We start from the raw sequence: 10,696 nt of genomic DNA on the forward strand, positions 1-10,696 counted from the left end.
CGGAAAGAAATGCATGAAGACATTCAAAACTCTTAAGGAGTTTCCAAGTAAAATCGAGTAATTTAAGTTAATATCACATACACTTTTACGCACCATAAAAAATTACTATGACATACAATGACTGTCCTAAAGTCTTTTAAGCCTAATAACTTCACTAGTTAAGCACACACAATCAGTATATATATCATTTTCCAAGGTTGGATCAACTTTCTGTTAAACATAGCACATTTACTTCATACGAAGTAATAGACATGAAAAGTAATTTCATTTCCCATAAAAAAAAAATTTTGACTTCAATCGCCCCGTTCACGTCAAAGTTTTCAGGTAAACGGCAATCCTGAAGATCCAATGGATCAACTGGACCGACCACATACAGGTATGTGTTCTTCTAACTAAGTATGAACGACTAATTTTCAGCGATAAAAAGAAAACACATCATAAATCGCCCCGGTCACTTTCAGTCATCTGGTTAATGGCTATCCTCAAAATTTACAAGTAGAAGATGAGGACCAAAACATATCCTAAGACATGTCCTTCCAACTGAGATAACCGACATAATTTTAAGCGATTAGTGACGTTTTTTTTTTTTTTTTTTTTTTTTTTTTTTTTTTTTTTTTTAGACACAAAAGAAAAGCATGGTTACTCGGGATTGATCATCCCGTTTAGCTCAATTAGGTTTTGAAATCTGGATTTATCAAACGCTTTTGTAAATAAATCAGCGAAATTCTCGAGCGTATCGACTTTTTCGATCTTAATCAGTTTCTTCTCAGCACAATCCCGTATGAAATGATGACGAATGTCAATATGTTTTGTTTTACTATGTTTCACGGGATTGTTAATTACTGAGATGGCTGCAGTGTTATCAATTAAAATAGGAGTGAGTAAGAAATTCAGACCATAGTCGCGCAATTGTTGCTGAATCCACAAAACCTGTGAACAGCAGTTGGATGCTGCCATATATTCAGCTTCACATGTTGAGATTGCAACTGACGTCTGTTTCTTGCACTGCCAGGAAACTAATCTTCCACCGAGAAACTGACATCCTCCTGTTGTCGACTTCCGACTCTGATTGCACCCTCCATAATCAGAATCAGTATAAGCAACCAGTTCCACGTCTCCTCCCTTCGGGTACCACAACCCTAGCTTCGGCTTGCCCTTGAGATACCGTAGTATCCTCTTTGCACCTTTCAAATGGGATTCTTTCGGATTTGCCTGAAAACGTGCACAAAGACAAACAGCAAACATTATATCAGGCCTAGAAGCAGTTAAATACATTAATGAACCTATTATCGCCCGATACAGAGTTGGGTCCACATCTGCGTCACCATCTGATTCAGCGCCCAATTTGTGATTGACGCAGATTGGAGTGTCATATGGAGAACTGTCCTCCATCTTGAATCGCTTGAGCACATCATGAACGTACTTCGTCTGATGAATGAACATCCCGTCCTTCTTCTGATCAACCTGCAATCCTAGAAAGAAAGTTAGTTCACCCATAGCACTCATTTCGAACCTTTTCTTCATGACATCCTCAAAATCTTGACACATGGAGACTCTTGATGCAGCAAATATGATGTCATCCACGTAGACTTGAACTAGTAGGAAGTCGCTTCCTTCTCTCTTCACGAACAGTGTGCTGTCAATTAAACCCCTTTCAAAACCATTCTCGAGCAAGTAGTCCGATAACGTTGAATACCAGGCACGAGGTGCCTGATGTAATCCATACAGCGCCTTGCTCAACTTGTATACGTGATCTGGGAAGTCTGGGTCAGGAAAACCCGGGGGTTGCTCAACATACACAACCTCATCAACTTTCCCATTTAAAAACGCACTCTTCACATCTAGCTGAAACACCTTCATTCTCTTACATGCAGCAAACGCCAAAAACAATCTTATCGCTTCCAACCGGGCGACAGGAGCGAACACCTCATTGTAATCAATACCCTCTTGCTGATTAAACCCTTTAACAACCAGCCTTGCCTTGTTTCTAATGATAATCCCCTTTTCATCCCTCTTGCACTTAAACACCCATTTTGTGCCTATAGCATGCACATTCCTTGGTTTTTCAACCAAAGTCCAGACTTCCATCTTCTCGAATTGAGCCAACTCTTCTTGCATGGCCTCGACCCACGAGCTGTCCTTAAGAGCCATTTGATAATTTTTCGGTTCAATCTGGCTAATAAAGCAGGAGTACAAACATTCGTTCATTATACCCGTTTCTTTAATGCTTGTATAAACACAGGTGTGCTCATTCAAGCTACTTCTGGTTTGTACACTGGAGGACACATCACCTATAATATTCTCCAATGGGTGATCTTTGTGAATTCTCGTGGTCGGAACAGCACCGACATGCAAATTATCTTCCAAATTTGAAGAGATCTCATCAATGGTTGTTTCTGGCTGAGAGTGAAATGGATTGATAAACTCATCTTCAGGTAAGGCAGCAGGGGTATCAAAAGTGTTTGATGTGGAAGGTTGACTTTTCTCAATAAGCTGTCGATGCAATAGATTCTCTTCCTCATCAAGTATCATCTTCGACGCAATTCTTTCTTCTTCTTCAGAAATTTCCAAATTAGGGATGTTAAATGACTTAAACAGCTTAACATAGTCGAAAAGCTCAGCAGTTCCATTGCTTGGTTTTGGCGATTGGTAACTAGTAATGTCGGTGTTACACACCACCTCCACCTTGCAAGTCGACGTATTGAAGACCCGTCTGTTGGGAGTCCCAACAACATAACCGACTAAGATTCCTTCATCGGCTACTTCACCAAATTTCGAATTAGTCTTCAAAATCGAACAAGGAGACCCGAATGGTTCAAGACCGCTCAAGTTGGGCTTCCTTCCATGCATAAGCTCGTAACATGTTTTTCCAAGTCTCTTAACGGTTAACACCCTATTCAGAACATAGCAGGCTGTAGCAACTGCTTCAGCCCAAAATATCACAGGAAGTTTTGAATCTGCCAGCATAGTTCTGGCTCCTTCAATTAAAGTTCGGTTCTTCCTTTCAGCCACTCCATTCTGTTGCGGAGTATACGGAGCGCTGTATTGATGTTCAATTCCTTTCTGAAGACAGAAGATTTCCATTTCAAAGTTCTTGAACTCTGTTCCATTATCACTTCTGATGTATTTAACTGATTTACTCATGACGTTCTCAACTTTTGTAATTAGATTCTTCACCATTTGAGCCGTCTCATCTTTCGATTTCAGAAAATATACCCACGAATATCGCGAGTAGTCATCAGTGATCACAAAGCAGTAAGAAGTACCTCCTAGACTTTTTACATTCACGGGACCGAAGAGATCCATGTGAAGTAGTTCTAGAGTACCGGCAATAGAGTTGACCTTCTTGGTGAGATGGGATTTCTTGTGTTGCTTTCCCTTCTTGCATGCTATACATTTGTCTTCAAAGTTAAAACTTTTTAAGGGAACGCCCATCACAAGCCCATTCTTGACAATGAAGTTCATCTTCCGAAGATGAATGTGCCCCATTCTCCTGTGCCACAATTCAGATTCTGATTCGCTTGCTTTCGTCATTAAACAAGATTCTCCCGTGGCCATTTCAGTAGACCTCATATCCATCACATATGTATTTGTTTCACGTGGAGCTTTCATTACTATCCACTCGTCTGGTATCTGGAAACCAGGCTTCAACACGATCGCTTCATTCTTCGTGAAATGGACAGTGTAATCTTTATCACAAATCAGCGACACACTCAGCAGATTGTGCTTCAATTCCTCCACAAAATTCACATTCTCAAGTGTCATCCTTCCATTTGACACTGTACCTCTACCAGTAATTCTTCCTCCGCTTTCACCAGCAAAACTAACTCTCGCTCCCTGAACAGGTTTTAAGTCTTGCAACAAGTGTTTGTTGCCCGTCATGTGCCGGGAACAGCCGCTATCTACAATCCAAAGACTGTGGGCAGCCCTGTTCAACTGTTCCTGCACAATAAAACAGAGAATTAGAATCTTAGGACCCAAGACCAATTGGTCTTGGATCGATACGTCCCGTACCCTGGCTTTCCAAAGTTAGCATCAGGATAATTCCTGTAAGTCCTGTTAGGAAATCTCCTTGAAGATTGAGTGTGATGCCTTCCAAACCTATGTGAATTGAAAGTGTTATATCTTGTGGTTTGGTTGAAAAACTGAGGTTTGTTTTTATGAAAACTTGAATTAGTTACATTTTGGCATTTTGAAAAGTTTTCATTTTTAGCAGTATCAAACTGATGCTTATTCTCAGTTTTATTTGGCCTCACACCTCTGTATCTCGGCGTCAGAGGGCAATCTGCAACAAGATGTCCTAATTTATTACATCTAAAGCAACACCTACTCTCCATTTTCTTTTCAAATGTTGGTTTGGATGTAGAGGCAGTGTTACCAGCCGTTCGTCTCACATAAGGTGGGACATACGGGTTGAGTGGAGTACTCTTTTTAGAAGATTTATTTTTATCTCCACCAGTGGGTAACACTACCTTCTCTTTCGTCTTACCTGATTCAGACAACTTATCCGAATCCGATGAGACTGGACTCGTAACAGAAATATTTACACTAGAAACAGGCGAACTCGTTTCGCCATTACTAACAGTTGGTTCTTTACATGTAACCTTGATTGGAACTATCTGAGGAACTTCAAAATCCACAGATTTCTGAATACTAGGGTTGAAAGTGTAGTTGTGGTTATAAGGTGGTGGCACCTCGTGATAACCAATTCCTCCCCTCTTTGCAGAGGTACCTTGATCACTAACGAGGTGATCTAGAATAGCTGAGGAATTTCGGAACTGCTCGAGTTTTCGATTCAGTTCCACCACTTTCACCTGGTGGTCAGCAATCTGCTTTTCTCGTTCAGCAATAAGTTTAGTCTTTTCTTCTAAAACCTCATAACTTAGGTCAATTACATCAATTTTTTCAGCAAGTTTAGTTTTTAAGCTTTTGACATCTTTTTCACATGCTTTTATTTTAACTTTGTAACTGTTTTCTCTTGCCTTAGTAAAATGATGATCTTCTTTAAGTGTTTTAAATTCAGCATCTAAACGAACATACTGATCAGTTATGGTAGCAAGTTGCTCAGACAAATTATCACATTTTGTACAAACAGGTTTAGAACTTACCTCGGAGGATTGACCATCGTTATCTGCCATGAAAGCTTTCTCCTTACCAGTAGCTTTCTCCTCTCCAGTCATCTTCTCACAATCTTCATTTTCTACCTTAGCCATATTCGCCTGCTCACCAGTTTCATTCGCATGCAGGTTCCAATTGTATTCACCAGCTTCTCTAGACAACATGGCATTGACTTCTTTACTAATCCCAGTAGGCTGTGCAGACCGGCCTTGACCCCGTTCAACTCTCTCGTTTCTGCATTCTTTAGCAAAGTGCCCATACTGTTGACAGTTATAGCACCTCACTTTAGACTTGTCGAATCCGGGCCTACCACCAACAAACTTTCTCCCCGTCTTATTCATGAAACGCTTGACTCGCCTCACTATCATGGTCATTTGCCATTGCAAATCCATCTCCTCCAGATCATCAGCATCGATCTGGTCATAATCCTCATCCAAAACAGCAGGGTCCACAATCTTCCCTTGTATGTAGTTCTCATATGAAGCACTAAAAGATGCATAGACTGCAAACTGCTCTTCAGCAGATTTGACACTCATTGGCATCTTGGAATAGTTATTGCTTGAGGCACTTGGAGAGAAACTACGGTTGGATGTTTGAGGTTTCGAAGCACTTGAACCTCCAGCAGCAAAGCAAACATCACCGTTCATGTTTACTGAAACGTTTCCTTCATGAGAAGAGTTTGAACCTGACTCTCCTTTGGAGTAGTAAGCAGCAGATTCAGGCTTCGAACTTGAGCCTGAGTTAAGTTTGGCACCATACATACCAGGGTCTTGAATCTGATCTGTTGGTGTCTCTTTACGAACCATATTAAGCTCAAAGGTTCTGAGCTTGTTTACTGCTGTCTCCAAATCACAATTAGGAAAGTCTCTGTCTTCCCTCATCAGAACTGTGTACATTTCCCACTTCGGTGGGAGAGCATCGAGAAGCTTTTCAACTATCTCCTCTTCTCTGTAAGCAATCGAATAGTTGTTTAGCTCTGTCATTAGATGATAATATCGAGTGATAATATCATCCAGAGATTCGTTCTTCAAATATTTGAAGACAGAGAACTGAGTCTTCAACAGTTTAATCTTCGAGGCACGAATACCCACGTTCCCTTCGAATCTATTTTCAAGAGCATCCCACAGCTCTCGAGCCGATGTATACTTTCTGAAAGTATGAAGGATCTCCTGTGGAAGAGCCATAGTGATAGCTGCGTGAGCCTTGCTTTCGGCTTCGTACATCTTCTTCTCCTCTTCCTCCATCTTGCTGTACTTCTTTATCACATCCCGACCTTCGTATTCCATGGTCGGTGGAATATATCCATCCTGGATGCACACCCACATCTTTGCATCCTGGTATTTAATATACTGAATAAACCGATCCTTCCATGCAACAAAGTCGGTTCCTTTTAACAGCCTTGGGGCCATAGTGGCTGACCCCGCTTCGACCTCCAATTTCACCAATTCAGAGATGTTAATTTGCGACATCTTCTCAAAACCCGAAAAATTCAAAAATTTGTCCAAACAGTACTAAAGGCGAAGTTAAGAATAACTTCGCTTAAGTGTTAACTTCGCTGGAAAAATTCTTAAATTCGTGTGACTCGGCGAAGTTGAGAATAACTTCGCTTACGGTAAGCGAACTTAGCAGGTAAGCGAAGTTGAGGATAACTTCGCTTAGGCGAACTTATGAGGCAGGCGAAGTTGTGAATAACTTCGCTTAACCTTATATCTTCGCCGAAACCCTACTTTCAGTGACGGCAACTTCGCCTGAAGAACAGTAACTTCGCCCGATGAACACTGAAAATATTCAGATCTGTTGTCGACGATTCTGCAGTTTCCGGTCGTTGTAAAGGCTTGAAAATGACTGTATATAGTGATTAGAACTCAATACGAACAAAAACTCGTCCCGTGAATAGGTCAAACGAGACGTTTTCTACACCCGCGTGAAATCCCGAACCTCACAATCGAGCCGATGGCTCTGATACCAATTGTAGGTTCCTGGACGGATCGTACACGGGATGTCGCTATCTGCGCAGGTGCGGAATCCCTGCGTAGGTAGATACGAGCGTAGAATACGTATAAAACAAACACACGAGCAATAACCGAAACACGTTATATTGATAACCCGAACACGTGACACGAGGTCACTATTACAGACTCTGACTTGTAAACACGTAACTCTCACTGAAAACGAAACCTAACCAAACTCGCGAACTCTCTCAAACTGTTACGGTGAACAGTATATATAAACACGACAACTTCGCCTCAGGCGAAGTTGTCCATAACTTCGCTTGTTCAACAAGTTCGCCTGAGCGAACTTGTTAACAACTTCGCTTGTTCAACAAGTTCGCCTGAGCGAACTTGTTGACAAATTCGCTCGTTACATAAACATAAACATAATCAAAAACATAATTACATTACAGACTCGATTACAATCGTTAGACTATGAACTACTGACATACATGTACCAACAAACATGATTATGGAAACTGATTTCTAAACGTATGTATCTAACAAACCCTAAGGACCATTGACTGAATCAAACGAAATCCCAAAGAATGAATATTAGATTATTAAGCAATCAGTTATATTGATTTCCTCACGGTTATCAAATAGGGTTAATTAATAGTATCTCAAGCAAGCAATCTTACGAAACACAAAACTCTAGATAACTTGATAATCTTAACATGACATCATGAACAAGGATCAACACAATAAGCAAGAATATTGTCACTACTATCCTAACATGAAATTGACCAAGACACATGAACAACTCCTCACCTTACAGCTATTGGAATTTAGCAAAACATTCAAAACCCTAACCAACTATCAACAAGCTTCTATGATCTAATGGGCCCATTCAATCATAATAATAAAAACACCAAGTAATGATTAAACATAAACCCTAAATCTAAAGAACATAATCAAGAGATATAAGATCTATGTGAAGCCATGATTAATAATCAATCAAGATAACAAACATTCATATGCATCATGAAAGAAAAATCAAGTCTTTACTATTAATATAACGAAACCATAATCAAACAATGTTCATCAAACCTAGGTAGACATGAAATCTAGCCTAGAATCATTATTGAAAACAATCCTAAAGAAGTATTAAAAAAAGAGGAAAGACATGATAAATAATGAACAAGGAACAAAAATTAGAGCGATAAAACCCTTTGCGATTGATCCTTGAACACCCGGATGAAAGCTTGATGATCCTCCTTGATTCCAGGCTTCAAAACCTTCACAAACCCTTGGAAATCGGCTCCAATAGTGTCTCCTTCGGCTGGGTTTTGCAAGAGATGTTTATATAAGCGAGTAACGGGCTTGGACTTGCAAAGATGGCTGACTAGAAGGCCTAGGCGCCCCGCGAAGGCATGTTGCCTTCTGCCTTAGTGCGGCGCGGCGCCCCTTTGGGGTGGCCTCCGGATTTCGGTATTATTTCTTGATTATTTCTTGCATAAACTTATAAAATATCACCCTTGATCTCCAAGTAATGATTAGAAGCTTCTAGACCTTCATTCCCTTAACTACCAAGCCATCATCTATATGAAAACATAACAAGACATTAGTGATCTAAACCATATAATCATTTACGAACAAACACGAACATAAACTTCTCATAAAATGATAGAAAGAATTAAAGCTTTACATTCAAGAAACCAAACGATATAAAACATGATAAACATATAATACTTGACTCAAAAACCTAAATTAATAAAAGATAAACGAAACACGAATCAAACCGAACTCAAAACAATAAAGAAACACAACTTTACACGGGATACGAGATGTATAAATAGACGTATATCACTCTTCAATATTCATCTTCCTCTTCTTGCTTGCTGCCAATTTCTTTTTCTCACCTAGTGCCTTCTTCCTGCTCTTCTTCGGTCTGCCAATCGGAGTATGATGTTTAGGTGGAGTTAATATTGTTGGGCATTTTAAGGGAGTCCACATATCAGGGCCTGGTATGGGCTTGATTTGGTGGTTGTACACCTTCTTCCAAGTATCTAACCAGTAAGCTTCATCAACCCACTTCTCCAATGGACTGACAAGAATGTTATTTTCTATCATGTCATATAGGGCTACCACAGCATGTTTGCATGGCATACCCGTCAAGTCCCATCTCCTGCATGTGCATGTTCTATTCTCCACATTCACCACACATTGGCTTCTCAGACTTTTAACCTATGAACATAATTGCATATTAACACATGTTTGGTTGTAGTTGTAATATCATAGTAAGGCAAATAATGAGACCTGGTAAGTGACTTCACCAACCATCATAACCAACAGTTTGCTTGCTTTTGTTTAGATTTCATCCCATGCTTTAGTTGCTTGTGGTGTTAATGGGCCCCTGGAAGTGGCTTGCATCTTCTTCACATTCACAATACTCATGGTCATATACTCTCTAATATACTCCAAACATGTAACGATCAGCTTGTCTCTTGCTCCAACAAGTTGCTTGTTGAAAGATTCACAAAGGTTGTTCAACAGCATATCACTTTTTGCCCGGCCTGAAAAACGTGATCTTGACCATCTTGTTTCCGGGATCTCACTAAGCCAGAGAAACATATCAAGATTTGTTTTCTTAATCTCCTCCATTGCCATGTTGAACTATGGGACAGAAGTGGCCGATGCTGCCCTATAAAACAAGCCTTTATACAAATCTCCCCTCCAGGTTTGCCTCAAGTTCTCATGGATGTGTCTACAACGGGACCGATGCTAAGCCCTAGGAAAAACACTCTCAACTGCTTCAATAAGTCCTTATAACAGTCAAATCAGCATAATTAGTGTACATGAGTTTGCCTATTACAAATATATGCTAAGTGTACATACCTTTTGTCGGTCACTTTTGAATGTGAAATTGGCATCAAGATGCAAGTCAAGATCATCTCCAAGGAGATTTAAGAACCATTTCCATGAGTCTGTGCATTCGGCTTCCACTATTGCAAAGGCAACAAGATACAAGCAATTGTTACCATCCATCCCGACAGCAGTCAAAATCTGTCCGGGGTATTTCCCTTTCATAAAACAACCATCCAAACCAAGAAGTTCTCTACCAAGCAATTTAAATTCCCTAACCAAAGTAGCATAACACACATATATTCTTCTAAATTGCCTTGTTTTAAGGTTAGGGTTAGCACAAGGTTCAACATCTAATTTAATGGAACTACCTGGATTTGCTTTAAGAAGCTCATCAATATAGGATCTGAGGTGGGTGTATTGTTTGGTGTGGTCACCATCCTTCCTTTGCAGGGCTATTGTCTTAGCTTTTCGCATCTTGGATTCAGAAAGTTGTACTTGATGCCTCTGCTGGAATTTGGCCTTCAATTCCTTGGAAGCTATGTTGGGGGTGGTTTGTAGCTCAACCTCAACCTCTTTGGCAATAGTAGACATTATGTACAGATCAATTGATCTACTTCTGAGACACTCGGGTTTTTTTGGAATGGCCTTCACACACCAATTATCCTCAACAGATTGTCTTGAGATGTGCATCGTCCAAGGGCAAGTGGGTTTCATATCCCTTTTTTTTACCTTTAGCTTTTCTTGACTTAACATATTTGGCCCCTCACCAGCAACCAACT

The sequence above is a fragment of the Bidens hawaiensis genome, unplaced genomic scaffold, assembly GCF_021521415.1.
Source record: "Bidens hawaiensis isolate Kalapana, Puna unplaced genomic scaffold, B.hawaiensis_p1.1 tig00003217_1, whole genome shotgun sequence".
In the NCBI taxonomy this organism is placed as follows: Eukaryota; Viridiplantae; Streptophyta; class Magnoliopsida; order Asterales; family Asteraceae; genus Bidens; species Bidens hawaiensis.